We start from the raw sequence: 14,932 nt of genomic DNA, 5'->3' as shown, positions 1-14,932 counted from the left end.
TTGCATCGGATTCTTAAATTCTGCTAACTAAATTGATGTGAATTTATAAAGTTCTTAGTTCAAAGAGGCACCCTTTTTAGGGTCGAGCCTGCGTTGCATGCGCTCGCGCATGCGTATCGCAGTGAGACGCTTTAGGGTTTAGAAAAGTGCTCGGAGCCCTGTCGATGTCACGTTAGTGTTTTTCATTGGTTTGTGGGCTTGCCTAATAAAGTCGTCTTGCTTTCATTAGTCGAAGGCATGCATACGTCATGCCTTTTCCGGTGGCTAGCCCTCCTCGAGCGCATCGACCAAGTACAGAAAACATGCAAGGCTTGCTGTTTTCTGTCCGGCTCGTGGGCTACTTTTTCTCTAATTTACTAGCGTGATTTCGCTTGGCAGAAGTCGAGCGCTTTACATAGTTAATTGCACTTTTTCGGGTTACGTACATAAATGCACTTTTGCCGATAGCGTTGTAAACTCCTAACCCGACTTTTCACCTATCAGCTCTAACATGAGCAAACGCGAGACCCGTTGCATTGCAAATGCTTGCTATTGTGTTGTATAGACTTCTGATGCTCATGACAGACATGTGGAAGGGGGAAGGAAGCAGAGGCAATGGAAAAGGAGCTGGAATGCACCCCAACTTCTTAAAAGAAACCGTACCTTCGTTTTTCCATCATAAATCTAGAATACTTCTGCATATGTGCTGATAGCAAGTAAAACATTTTCACTCTTGAATTATTTTAAAACAAATGTCTATTGTAAGACAACTTTTTGAATTAAAGCCAGATAGACCTAAAAAGTAGATATATCTAATGATCCCTTAGAAGAGGAAGAATAAACCGGTTATGAGCATAGATCTGCATCAACCATCGAGCAAATGTTGACAATGTTACTTGGTGCTCCATTGTTTTAGAATGTTGTGCCAGGGAATGTCCTTCTGCAGGGATCCCAGAGTACTTGCTATGTTTTTAGCCTTTCATTCAGGGTATGAAGTTTTTGACCTTCATCCACTGTCTTTCAATGTCTGCAGCTTTAAAAACGTTTTTGAGAAGGCATGATTTTGTTCTGTATTTGTCTCTGCAGTCTATCAAGTGATTGTGGTAGCATTTCTTGATAAAGTGTCTCCTACAGTGGAAAGAGGGTCATTCATACTACCAGATTCCTACATTATACAGAAGTGACAATAAATATTGTTTAGGGCACATATCAAGATGACCCTGCTGGGGGAAAAGAAGATCTACCTCTGCCAGGATCACATTACCAACTTATTTTGACTTCCTATTCAAGCTAAAAGACCGGGTAGGTGAGACAAATCATGCTTCTGTGATTTCCTTCTGCGGTTTCCTTAAGTATTACTCTGAATTATCCAGATGGCACCCTCGACATTGCCACCATCGCCACTCTCCATCCTTAATAATGGAGAGGACTTCAGTAGTAATCTTAGAACTTGCTCCTTGATGCAAGATCACTAGATTCAGCAAAGGGGCTTCAGGCTACCCAATACCTCGTGCTGTAGGGTACTTATGGCTCCAATAACTTTCTTCAGTTTTCAAGAATTTGACAGTCAGAAAAATGGTGGTTGCTCATTGAAGCCAGTGCCTTGCAGCTAGGAGACTGATGAACATGTCATTCTCCAGGAATGATGGCTTTTTGACACCTGATAATTTCAGAGGATTATCATGCTTCAGGAGGTAGCAAATCTGAAAGGCACCCGAGATACTCCATACCAACTGTTTAGGTTGAAACAAGAATTTTAAAACGTATATTGTAGGGTTTCTGAAAGCAAAAAACTAAGGGTCAAACTCAGTTTGGAGAGCTTTCCACATGCAGTTGTCTTTTATAACTTAACAGCATGTATTAAATAAGATAAATCTTCATAGTGAAAAACACCCAATTGCTAGTCCTTCCTCCATTTAGGCTTAGTATGTGTTGCAATATCCACTTTCCATTCCACCTGGGGTATCTCTGGTGTACCATATAACAACTTTCAATGAGGAGGAGACTGCTGGTGTTCTCCTTTGTTCAGCAGTCTGGAAAGAGCTTCCATCGTCCACTTTTGTTTCAGACAAGGAATATTGGAAGGTGCAGTACTTGAAACATTGCTTGTCTTCTATATAAAAAGGGTGTATTTCCTGGAGTAGTTTGGCATCCTCTTGTCAAGAGACAAATAAGATTTTCAGAAAGTCCTAACAGAAGAAGTAATAGCCTCAGATGAAATTATCAGAGCATCAAAGGATGTAGTAGACATTACAATTAACTATTATTATTATTGACACGGCATCTCACTGTAATGAATCTTTGTGGGTCGAAGACTTATTCACAACTAAAGCTATGTGACCTTCTTTTTCCAACATACCTGATTAGTTCTCATGCAGAAGGTTATCTTATCAAGTGTACAACAAAGAAGACACATTGAAAATGTTTGCTTTCAAGTAAAAGATAGTATGAAGTATATTTCAGTCCAAAACTCTTAACAGGAGGCACCACATTCAGAGATTCTTTCCAGATGTGTTCTGTTGTGTAACACTAGGTCATCACTGGATGAAGAAAGGATTGCTGTTTTTGGATGCAGATAAACTTAAACTTTGCTCATGAGACTTGTCAGCCCAACCTCACTTACTTTGTCCTTGTCTGACTTACTGGGCTTTCCACAATATTTCCACAATACCCACCAGAAGAAGCACTATTATACAGATTTATCCCCTTGAACCCCTAAATAAAGCTATCTCTATATCAGCTCTCTATCAGCTCTCTATCCTGCATACCTGATGAGAGTTCATCTCTAATTCCTTGATTGTCTTAAATTTTTGCAGTGGTTATTTATCACATTAATTGTCCTGAAACACAACGAACACATGACACGACCTCTGAAGTCTTTCAATTCACTCCGTGTAAACAAGAGATCAAACAGAAAATCCCTCTGTTGTTCCATCTGGCATGTTTTTGTTTCTTCTCTTCCAAATTAAAACCTAGTATCTGCCAATCAAAAATGTTAGTTCATGTATTTGACTCATTATAAGGAAATTGCATTACAGTCCTTCTGTAGAATGTCCCTCAAAGAAACTACACAGTATTGCCACAGAATTCCATATCCCAGAATTCACCACTTCCATTGTGCCACACTGATGGTCCTTTTCCCTAAAACAGCAAAGCAGCAAGCACACCTCAAGAAGAAAACAGCAACCACAGCATACTAAGAAAACAAGCAGAACCAAAGTCCCCAACAATCAATATACTTGAATCTCCTTCAAGCAGTCATCAATCACTGACTGTAACGTCATAATTAAAGCAAGTAATCCAAATTGTTCCTGAGCAGATTCCACTCCATCAAAAGTATTCATCTATATACAAGTGCTCGATCCATGGCTAGGAACATTGTGAACAATTCTCTAAAAACAGATCCTTTCTCACCTCAACTGAGGATCACCTTTATCATATCGCTTCTCAACAAAACAAACCTTCATCCTTCAAACCTTGCCAACTATAGGCCAATCTTCAATGACCCTCTCTAGGAGCACTAATTAAAGAGGTTTTTTTTTAACACCTCAGCACCTCCATGGAGGGTAATAAGCTGGTGTCAGACTACCAGCCTGGATTTAATCCAGACAGAGAGCATTGATATACATTTTGGATGATTTGAAGCTGACAATGGTTAAAAATGGTGGGCTGCACTCTGACCTGTACAAGTATCAATGACTCTTTACACCGTTGGTCATCAGACCCTGCTACAAAGACTAAAGCAGCTTGGTGTATATGTGGAAATATGATACAACAGATCTCCACCTATCTCAAAGTCTAGTAACTATGCCTCCATTCACCTCTGGCCTTAACCCGAAGTGTGATGTCCCATAAGGCTCGATCATCTCTCCACTGGTGTTTGGCACCTCTGACTTACCAATTTGCTAAACCTGTTCAGGTCATTCAGTATCACTTTATATGACATGCCGTAACGCACATGTCATCCTAAAATTAAAACCCTATGGACGTGTATACATGTAGATTAGGTAAGTGCCCGTTTGTCACTATTGAATGGATAATGATCAACCACCTTAAGCACAACTCCACAAAACCAAGATCATGACCTGTGAATACTGCTAACATAAGCCTACCTCTATATGGCTGAAGAATTGGAGGCTCCGCCAGTGACATTAGGAGAAATGAGAAACTTGAGGTTACCATGGACTCAAACCTATCCTTCATTGCACAACTCGATAACATTAGCAAAATACATTTGATACATTGCAGACTCAAAATCTCATCCTCTCTTCCTTTGGAAACACCAGAAATTTCAGGCCTGGAAAAGGCAGACTACACCCACAGCCTGAACCTGAGTGCACCTTGCTTCATACTACAGAGCTAGAAAGGATCCCAGACCTTGCAGCATGATTACTCCTTTATATCCCCACAAAAACAGCGTATAGCTCCAGTGCTTCAAGCACTGCACTGGCCTCTGTAGCAAGACGTTCTGCTTTTAGGGTTTCTTTATCATCTACAAAAAAATCTAAGCGAACGGCCTATGGTACTAACAATTAAAGCTATATTGATACTCCCAGAATAGGACACTGATTGGTCGACCCGGCCTATAAAACAAAGGCCATCAAATGATACTGCTTTTCACAAAACAATTGAATTCTGGCATTCGTTGCAGCCAAAGAAAGAAACGTACAAGATCACTTGAAGTTCAGGAAATGCATACGTGGGTAATTTTAAGCTAAAGACCCCAGACAAGTAGGTTATTTGACACTAACTAAATAACAGCCTGCATTACCACAGAACACACCGCCCGTTAGTGTCCAAAGTCCAAGAAACGCTACTCTCAGATGTTTTGATTTTGACTGCACACTTTGTCCTGGAGTGCTCAAAAGCTTGACATGCACTCATGGCTGAATATAAATAGAGCAGAAACTGAAAAAGAACTACTGCACTGGTAAGTTACATTATTGCCCCTAAGTGTTGTGGGTGGCACAATTAAAATATCACCATCAGAGGTTACTAATCCAGCTATATTCAGCGCAGCCTTTGTATGCTTGCGGCTCAGAAAAAGAAACTGAGTGTCTGAATAAAGAACCTTTGAGTGACCAAGGATTGCATAGTTCTTTAGCATAAGAAATCGTATATCATTTCATCTTAAGCAACCGCTATGCGTCAAAATGGACAAGCAATCAGTGACTGATTAAATGTGCCTATATATCCAGCACAAGAGAGCACTCTAATGCAGTCCATTCTTCAGATCTCTACCAGTTAACTATCTAATCAGTGTTGGACATTTTATAGTCACATCAAGAATGTCTGTAGCACAGATCATACGTATATATCTCTACCGCTTTTCCTCCTAAATGCCCTATTCACATGTTTTCCCCTCTCATGTCTACAAGACTTTACATATCGTTTGACCCAAATGTTGCAGTCAATATGGTAATGAACCGAAAATTATACTAAAAATCAAAAACCTAACAGGGGATCTGCGTAGTAAATTATAAACTACAACTAACTGCTATTATAAGTGCCACGTCTGTGTCTCACACAGATTCTTCATCACACTGCCAAATTCTGCATCCCAAGGGAAGATCAGAATACCTCTTTAGTCATTCATGCATTTTATTAAAACGCTTCCCGTAGAGGTTCAGTATTAATGCAGGACTCTTGCAACCACACGCACTCCCTCCACCACTTGCTACTCGTGCAATAGTGCGCTTCAGAGAATGAAATGCTTTATAAATAGTTCAATACAATGCACCCAATACAGGGATCATCTCTATAGAACTCCTTATTAATTATTCGACCTCAGATTGGAAACCGATTTCCTCAAAGTCAGATGGTCACATTAGCACTCATGGATAAGGACACCTGTCAGCTGATTCTATATTACTGCATAGTTGTCTGTATTTTCTGAAACCTGCTCCCTCTGCTACGTACTATATCCCAAGGTGCCCCCGGGATACTGTAAAGTGGGTTAGAGCGCTCTATAAACACTCAAATAAAATAGATTGCAGCAAATTCAAAGATCCTCTTTATCAATACCTACGTATCTAAGGAAAAAGGCAAAAGGAAAAAAAGAAATGCTTTATTTAAAAGCAGTCACAGGCATGGTGGTCTGCTAAGGTGAGGAGGCACCATCCCAGTGATGGCTATGATCCCTAGTGGCTCGCAATTTGCAATCTACCTCATTAATATTCATTAGGTAGGTCAAATTGCGAACCACTAGGAATCGGTAATTTGCGACCTGACCTATTAGTACATAGGATGTTTCGCAAATTATCACACAGGCTACAAAAATAGTGGTCGCAAAAAAGTATTTTGCAACCAGTTCTTAGTACATCTGGCCTTTTGTTCCGTTTAGTAAGGCATATAATGCATGACAGCCACGTGGTATTGTACAGAATGGCTATGTTTTCAAATTTATAGCATGTTTTCAAATCATCCCACCTACGATAAGCAGGCTTTTGCATTTTGACTGGCTGTTTAAAGAGGCAGACTGTACATTCTCAACCAAAAATGTTTATAGTCCTGCGTTCGTGGCATAGAAAATAGGCTTGCAGTAGGTATTCAGACCCAGCCTAAACTTAAAAAAAGAAAGAAAATGAGTAGAAGTGACATTTCAGTAGGCCTACCTTGAAGTGGATTTTCCCTTCGTTCTATCAAGGGACGTGGATGTGTATTATAATATGCCCCAGAAATGAATTAATAATTTCTTGCCTACAGAGTGCAAAAGCCCAGACCAGACCATAACCTTTTTTTTTTTTTTTTTAACCAATCAACTGTTCTTCCCATCAGACTAAAACCTACTCCACTATTATTTTACAGACGTATTGCGCTGATATCGCAGCGTAAGTCATATTTGACTTCATCCAAACTACCTGTATTTTTGAGATATTTTGACTTTCCTGGTGATACAGGTGCAGACGTGTGACAGGTGAAAACTCCTAAGTGTGTAAATATTGGTGCGAAGGCTAGTGATGGATGTCCGATATTGTTACAATTAATCTCTAATCATTTAATTGTATCCGTGAAGTACCACTGTACAAATGTCTATATGCAGGCTTTTTTTTAACTGCAAAGAGGCCCCCCTGTGTCATTGAGACTCCTCAATTTAGTCCTAACTTTTAGCAAACCGCTCTTTGCTTTAGGCATCTTACAATGTTCTACTAAAGTTATGGGTTTATCAATTCTAGGATGTAATGTGTCATTGACAGAAATTACATGAGGCCACTAACAAGGATATACTAATTGCCAAGAAATCCTCCTTAATATCGAACTACTTAGTGTATGTGAAAGAGGATAAGAGTGTCTATGCATAACACAGAAAATAAACGGGATGGAGATTCTAGTGATGAGGATAAAAGACTATGCAAGAGTCGGATTTATTGCATATTTTAATCTAATACAAGCAATACAACAATTCTTAAAGTGAAACTGTAATACCGAAATTACTTAATGGATGATCCCTCTCAGAAGGGCTTGGGTGTGGTGGAGTTTGGATCTGCTGGGCTTCAACTGACTGGATCCCAGCTCTTGTTGAGGTTTGTGATTCTGAGCAGCTCACCCAGTTGCTCTGTTATCTGTAATCAGACAAGCAGAAAGAGCACTTAACTTGAAGGATAGACCTGCTGTTTAAGGCCTCACTGCGTCATGTCTGTGTCAGCAAAGCAACAGCTCTGCTGAATGGGGCTTGAGCCTCCGAAATACCTTTCCCACCTTAGTACTTAAACTGTAGCATCTCTGTTAAATAATATATTGCTTTTGCTATCTAAGTCTTCTGCCTGCACATTCTTTCTAACCCAAGGGATACTCTATCTAAAACTAAACTGTAGACATTCTTTTTGGAGCAGCACTGCTGTGTTAGTCCTAACTGTTTAATGTCTATTGCAAAGCTCTGTTGTCTAAAAACTTTCAAGATATTAATAGCTTAAAGGATAGCTTGACTGAGGCAGACAAGAGCCTGTAAATTTTGTCTCACTATATTATGTAATTAATTTCTACTTTCCAAATCGCACATCTCAAAAATCTAATCTTAGCATGAGCCTGCTGTTGAACTATTTCCAGGTCTCCAACCTTCCCTTGCTAGGGAAAGTCATGGAGTGATGCATGGTAACTCAGCTGAAACCAGCATAGCCAGCGAATAGCCTATCAATGAGGCTTCCGAATAGTATGCAGAATTAAAACAGTCACTCTAAAATCCTTGGCTATGTTGATAGCTTATTCGATGTGGGAGACTCCCGTTTACTCATTTTTAAAAAGATTTGCTCTAGTGATGGCGCTAGGCAGTACCATACAATACTAAGCGCCAACCTAGGTTCCAGAGTGGGGCAGTAATCACCCAATTCTAGTGTAAACAGTGGCGGCATGGTGAATCATTATTGACAAGCATGGGGTGGAGGATGTGGTTATCATGGCATAATGTGCATTTCTAATTCCAGAGGCATCCAGCGTTGGAATCTGTCAGTGGGAATGATCCAGCTCTCACAGCGTAGGAGGTGGTGAGCAGATTGCCTCTTATAGCTCCTCTCCTTCACAGTAAGTGATTCAATGCGATCAGAGACCGCACTAGTATAAAAGGCCACAGCAAAGAGGGAAGGCTTCCTCTTATTTTCTGGAGAATTGGCAAACCACTGCTGACAGCCTGTGATTATTCTTCTACTGAACTGGAGATATTTAACCAAACTTCACAGTGACTCATTCTCTGTTTCCTGTTGCTTATCCTGCCTCTTTATCTGCACTTTGTGCCTACTGTCACACCTTGAATTACTTTCATGAGGACTCCCTGTTTACTTGTGACTACTACATTTACTGACCTGCTGTTTCAATCTGTGTGCTGGAAAATGCCCATTGGCTGCCTTTTGGGTGGCGGCCCAAAGTCAATGGCGGCAATACTATTGCTAATTTCTCGTCCAAAGAAGGACAAGGGTGCTCAGGCCTGTTCTGGACCTTTGCCCGTTAAATGTCTTTCTGCATAAGGACAAAATCAGAATGCTTATGATTTCCACACCAGAACCAAAAGGATAGGTGGACTTGCAAGCAGCATAGTTCCATATACCTTCCCTGCAGTCCCACAGGCATTAACTGCAGTTTAAGGTGGACCAGGACCACTTTCAGTTGTCCATGCCTCCCTTTGGCCTTACTTTGACCCCTCAAGTGTTCATCAAGGTTGTGACGGTGGTCACTGGCAATCTTTGGAGGATGGGAGTACATGTGTTCCCATACAGCGATAACCGACTGCAGAAGGCAGGCTCGCTGCAGTCTGTCATTGACCACCCGTTGAAGATGGACACACTCCTGACATCTTTGGGGGGGTTTTCCACTATAAGTGAGCCAAAGTCACACCTGAGACCCACACAGAGTATCCCCTTCCTTAGGACAATCCTCTACCTGGTGGCATTCAAATCCTTTTCTCTGCCATAGCGAGTCTGAGAAATTCATGATATGATACCGATGTTTCACTTACAATTCTGGGTCTCAGTGAAGGTGGCTCTGATGCTTCTTTCTTTGTCATCTAAAATGCCAGGTGACACATGCAGGCCCTGCAGTGGAACCTCAGATCCCAGTAGGTTCAGCATCAAGGCTTCTTCTCAGACTCCATTTACGTTGTGAGGAAGGAGACAGAAGATCTGTGGAGGTGGCTAGCAGACACTAACCTGACAAGCAGCAGGCAATTCTTCCTTCCCCTCCCCGAGTTCACGAATGATGCTTTGGCTAATCCGTTTGGCCCTGGCCCTGACAGTCTACCTGCTGTTCATCAAAGAGAGGCTGGTGAAGGTTGTCATATATAATACTATCACCATGCGATGCTGCAACAAGCATGGCAGAGTGGGGTCCTGGATCATGTGCCAGGGATACCTACAACTCTGGATGTCGCTGGACCAACGGAACTTCTTCCTGGTAGCCGACCACCCAGTGGGGTCACTAAATGCCAGAGCGGATACACTAAGTAGGCACTGTCTGGCAGATCACGGGTGGAGCCTCCACACCAAGGTGGCACAAGGTGTCTTCGTTCATAAGGGAATGCTCTGGCCTGATCTGTCTTCCACCATTGGGAACGTGCAGTGTCAGCAGTTTGCATGCTGGAGTTCCCTATGATAATCACTAGGATTCTTATTCCGGCTAGAATGAGAACTTATGGGCCCTTTCAGCCTTTCTGTGTTTATTGGCCCAACCATACTTGTTTAGGCCACCAGTTGTGATGTGTTTCATTAAAGATTTGACACATATGTTTCCTCTCAAACCATTTCTGATACCGGAGTGTGACCATTAATTTCTCATGTGCACACCCTTTGAGCCTATGTAAAGCTGCTACTTAAGGCTCTTAGCGCTGAAACAGTCTTCCCTATTGGCATCACTGCAGCATATGTGAGTGAGCTATGCCTTCTTTCCAGACAAGTTGATGCTAAGGACTTGGCCAGTGTTGTTTCCTAAGGTTGTGACACCCTTCCATGTTGGTGAGTCAATCACTTTGCTAGCATTGTTTACTCCACCTCCCACTCAGAAGTTGAGGAGAGGCTACATTGCCTTGATCCAAAGAGCTTTTAGTTTGGCTGGATGGATGATCATCAAGTAGACAATAAGTTTGTCATTGGATTTTGAGGTGCAGAGAAGAGTAGGGTGGTGCAAAAGAGAGCCCTGTAAAGGTGGATAGTCTGCTGCCTTAAGATCTGCTAGACATTGGCCCTTTCCATTATGGGCAACGCTGCTATAGGCATATGAGAGACAACATGGATGTTGGTACAAATGTTACAAATCGCTTAAAAAGTTGTTGTAACCTGGCAGTAAGGTCAGTTCCGTCACCCAATTGGCTCTACAGGACTTTTGCAATCGACTTCCCAGACACTGTGGGAGGTACTGCCATGGTATCTATTCTAAAGGTGAGGAATCTGTGGTTAGATGTATCCATCAGAAGTGCAAGTTACTTACTTTCAGTAATGCTCATTCACAGATTCCTCATTACCCTCTCTCCCTCCTCGTTTTGTGGCGTGGCTTCTTTAATGTATAAGAAGATCCCACCTTTATTTTTTATTTTTTTAAGTATATTTATTATTGGTTTTTGATTCAGTGTAACATCATGACATATAATAGAGATCATGATAAGCACTTCTTAGTTTAACACTTAGTCATATTGAAGCTACCTCCCTTCAGGTATGATGCTGGATGCTTATAGTCACGTTATTGTCCAGGATAGGTCTTGGCTGAGTTATTCTCTCCCTCCCAGTGTCTGTCCCATGATCCCCATGCTCTTGTAGAAAGGTCCAGTTTTAGAGATCAGCACCCTGCCACCAAGACTGTTCCACACTCAGCGTCTGGGGGTGCAGAAAGGGGAAAGGGCATGAAACGGAAGTCAGTGCACAGGTTTAACGCTTATATGCAGCTGAGCTCTGTCACTTCTGGGGCAGTATGAAACCATGTGACGGCACCTGTTGGTGCGGGGGAGCAGCTCCATCATAGTTCTCCACATCCAGTCTGGTGCCTGGGGATATCCTAAAGGTGAGAAGTATGCGATTAGATATAGTATCCATCAGAAACAGTGTTACCAAAGGTAATTTACTTGTTAATTTGAGTCTTGTTTTTAATGATCCAGCTGTTCTAAATTTTTTCTTTATTCAGATTTTACATTGTCTCTGGCAAAAAGGTAAATACAGAACTTACATAATAACATCCTAGTAAGGAAAATAAAACATAAACAATAACAGTACATAGCTCACTGGTGACTCATATCTACCAAGGCGAAGTAATGGATGGTTGGGGGAAAGATGTCTCCCGGCACTCCCGTCTACGGATGTCATCAGGGCAGAGATGGGGGGGGTCAGAAGCAGACCTATTTGCCAAGCAACTGGGCTTAAGGACAAGAGGGGAATGTCAGCCTGGGTGGGACAAGGCAGCGCCACCTCCCCACTTATCTGCCACCCCATGCCGCTCGAGGTGGACTTCCTGTCTTCCGGAGCCCCAGGGAATGGGGGTGAGGGAACCCAGATAACGGTCACAAGTCCACAAGGTCCATCCCATGGGTCAACGCGTCTATAGAGAACGGGGAGTCAGGCTCTAGTATCGCAGTAGCACCCTCTCTCTCGGGATAGAGGCATTCTATCATGTTGCCCCATTGTTCTAAATTTGCATTCTGCCTTTTCATCAGTACGAACTCTGCAAAGTCGACACTCCTCAGCTACTGCACTCCAGTAGGTCTGCCCTCCATTTGTGTCCCATGGGCGGTGTTTGGCTCGCCCAGTGGATGGCAATGCAATTTCTTGCCAACAGCAGTCTCAACGGAGCAAACCTGTGCCTCATTTCGGGAGTAGCAGTAATCCCAACAGGCAGTAATGCTCTGTCAAGGCAGCATCTACACCTGTCATTCTCCTTGTGTGGCTTAACACGTCCTCCCAGAAATGAACCTATTCTTCTACAGGCCCACGTAACATGTGCGAAGTCAGCAGGAGGGGCTCCGCACTGCGGCCACCCAGTGGACCGTGTTTGGTATACCTGGTGTAGTCGGTGTGGTATTAGACAAGCCTTATGTAGGTAATAGAAGCATACGTTTTTTAACCTAGCGTTGCTGGTTACCTCCTTCACCAGTGCCCTCATCTGCTTCCACTCCGCAGCTGGGAAGGGCTCCACCAGATCTCTGTCCCAGCTGGCCCTCGTAGTCAACTGATCGACCTGCCAATCTGCATTGAGAGCTGTATAGTGGTGGGAGATAATGGCCTTGGTGGATCCGGGATTAAGCATCACTTTCAGAACCTATTGATTCTGTGGGAAAGTCGTCCACACTTCCTGGGTTGTCTGTGATATGCTGGCATATTGCAAAAATTCTCCAGGGCCTATGCCATAGTGGATGCCCGCCTTGTCCAGTGTGGTAATTGCTCATTTAGGTATAAATCACCTGCTCCTTGACAACCACCCTCCACCCAGCATGCGACGTCCTTTGAGTCCTGTATACGTATAAATGTGTGAAGCCAACATGTAGGAAGTAGTTTTGCATAGGGTGCCCGCCTCAAGATGAGGGTGACTCCCTGTTCCCAAGCCTCTGCGACCTGTAGGACCAGAAAGTTAGTGTCTGCTGGCTGTCTGTGGCCTCTCATAAGCAATATGGGGAGGTCTTCTATAAGGATCGTGCCTCTCAGTAGTAGCTGTTCCCAATTGGGATTGTCCTCATACCACATGGCTGCGTATTGTAGCAACCACCCCAGGTAGTATAACTGTAGGTCCAGGAGGCCCAGGCCACTGTCCTCCATGTCCAGATTTAGAGTCAACGGCCAAACCTTGCTCTGTCACCCCTCCCACACCTGTGACACCAACAGGATATTCAGCCTCTTAAAAAGGGAAGCGGTCAGTGGGCTGGATGACTTTTGCATAGCATAGAGGCATCTAGACAAGAGTATCATTTTACAAGACAGACAATGGTAGTGTGCTCCAGATCTTTACTCAAGTCTCAAGGTCCTCCAATACCTTTCCCATATTAAGTTCATATTGTAGATGAGGGTTATGTGTTACCGGCATCCCAAGGTTGTGGAATCATTGTGTTTTCCACGACAGACCAACCTCAGGAAGATTGGCCTCCTCCTTGGCCAGTGACGCCAAGGCGAATAGTACTGTCTTATGCCTGTTAACGTCTGGCCCGGAAGCCTCTCTAAACCTGGCCATATGGTGTAGGAGGCAAGGAACTGACCATCTCGGGTCTGTAAAGTATATCAAAGTGTCACCCACGTACGTTGAGACGGTGTGTGTCATGTCACCCACCCGTATGCCCCATTCTTCCTGGGCAGATCTCAAGTATTTCACCAATGCTGCATGGCCAACTCAAACAAGAGTGGGAACACGGGAACTCTTGTCTAGTTTCTCTTTCGATGCTGAAGGCATTGAACATCCTGTGCGCACCCTAGCCCTGGACGAACAGGCGGACCCATGCCAAAAAATCCAAACCCTCTCCCATATTTTCCGGCCGTCTCATAGATAGTCCCAGGATAGGGTGTTGAAGGCCTTCTCAAAATCTAAGGCCACCAGTGCCGCCTCCACCGCCGCACCCTTGGTCTCGTGCATCACGTGTGAAAGGCTTTGTAGGTTCATGTGTGTGCCCTTACCCAGCATAAAACTGCACTGGTCACTGTGTGCCAGGTGGGTGACCAACCTGCCCCAGTGCAGTGCCAGGGGTTTCACAAGGAGCATGACATGTATGCAGGAAGGCCTCCATAATATGCTTAGAAGAGACCCATATCTCTGCCCCCGAGGCAGACAAATTGTGCACAAAATGGAGAGAAAAGCTATTCATCACAACTTATTCAGGGTTTGCCAGCGGGGCAGCTGTCGGGCTCAGGGCAGGAGTCCTCTTCAAAGCTCAGGCCACTAAAATAGACACATAGTGCTGTTATATCTTTGTCCAGGGTGAATTGGACAGGTTTAGGGTGGGCCTGGGTAGTGTATGCACCCCGAATACAGAGCAAGATGTGTTCCTGCAGTGGTTATCTGTAGTTTCTAGCAGAATAGTCACATCTTCCCTGGTTCAAAGGTGGGGATTTTAATGCAGTACTGGATGTTGGCCTTGACCGATCCCACCCTTCCTTGCCTAATACAAATGCGGCTAGACAAGCCCAGGCCCTTGCGAGTTGATTTCCCCACTGGTCCCTGGGTGACTTCTGGAGGGCGCCTAATGTAGGCATGCGAGAATACTCCTTTTTCTCGCCATCACATGGCCTGCATACCTGACTAGATTGTATACTCTGCCCAGCACATATGAAAGAACTATTCTCCGATATGACTTACTTGGGGAAGAATTTTTCAGATCATAACCGACCTGAGATGTTCCTGGGGTGGGGCCGTGTCCCCCTCGCCAATTCTGACTTGGCACATGCAAACGTCCATTCTAGAAGACTTGGGGTTTAGGGATGCTTTGGCACCGCCATTGACACGTACTTTAGTACAAATGAGCGCACAGCTTCATCGCCACTGATGGAGTGGGAGGCCTTCAAGGTCG

The 14,932-nt window shown here is 43.6% G+C and overlaps 1 protein-coding gene across 2 annotated transcripts in view; it reads left to right on the top strand.

Moving 5' to 3' along the window:
* Positions 1-14,932, top strand: part of TEX9 (testis expressed 9) — a 244,686-nt gene that overhangs the window by 93,751 nt on the left and 136,003 nt on the right. The window lies entirely within an intron of this gene.

The sequence above is a fragment of the Pleurodeles waltl genome, chromosome 3_1, assembly GCF_031143425.1.
Source record: "Pleurodeles waltl isolate 20211129_DDA chromosome 3_1, aPleWal1.hap1.20221129, whole genome shotgun sequence".
NCBI lineage: Eukaryota > Metazoa > Chordata > Amphibia > Caudata > Salamandridae > Pleurodeles > Pleurodeles waltl.
Note: the sequence above shows the minus strand (reverse complement) of the source record. Positions and strands in the feature narration are given on the sequence as shown.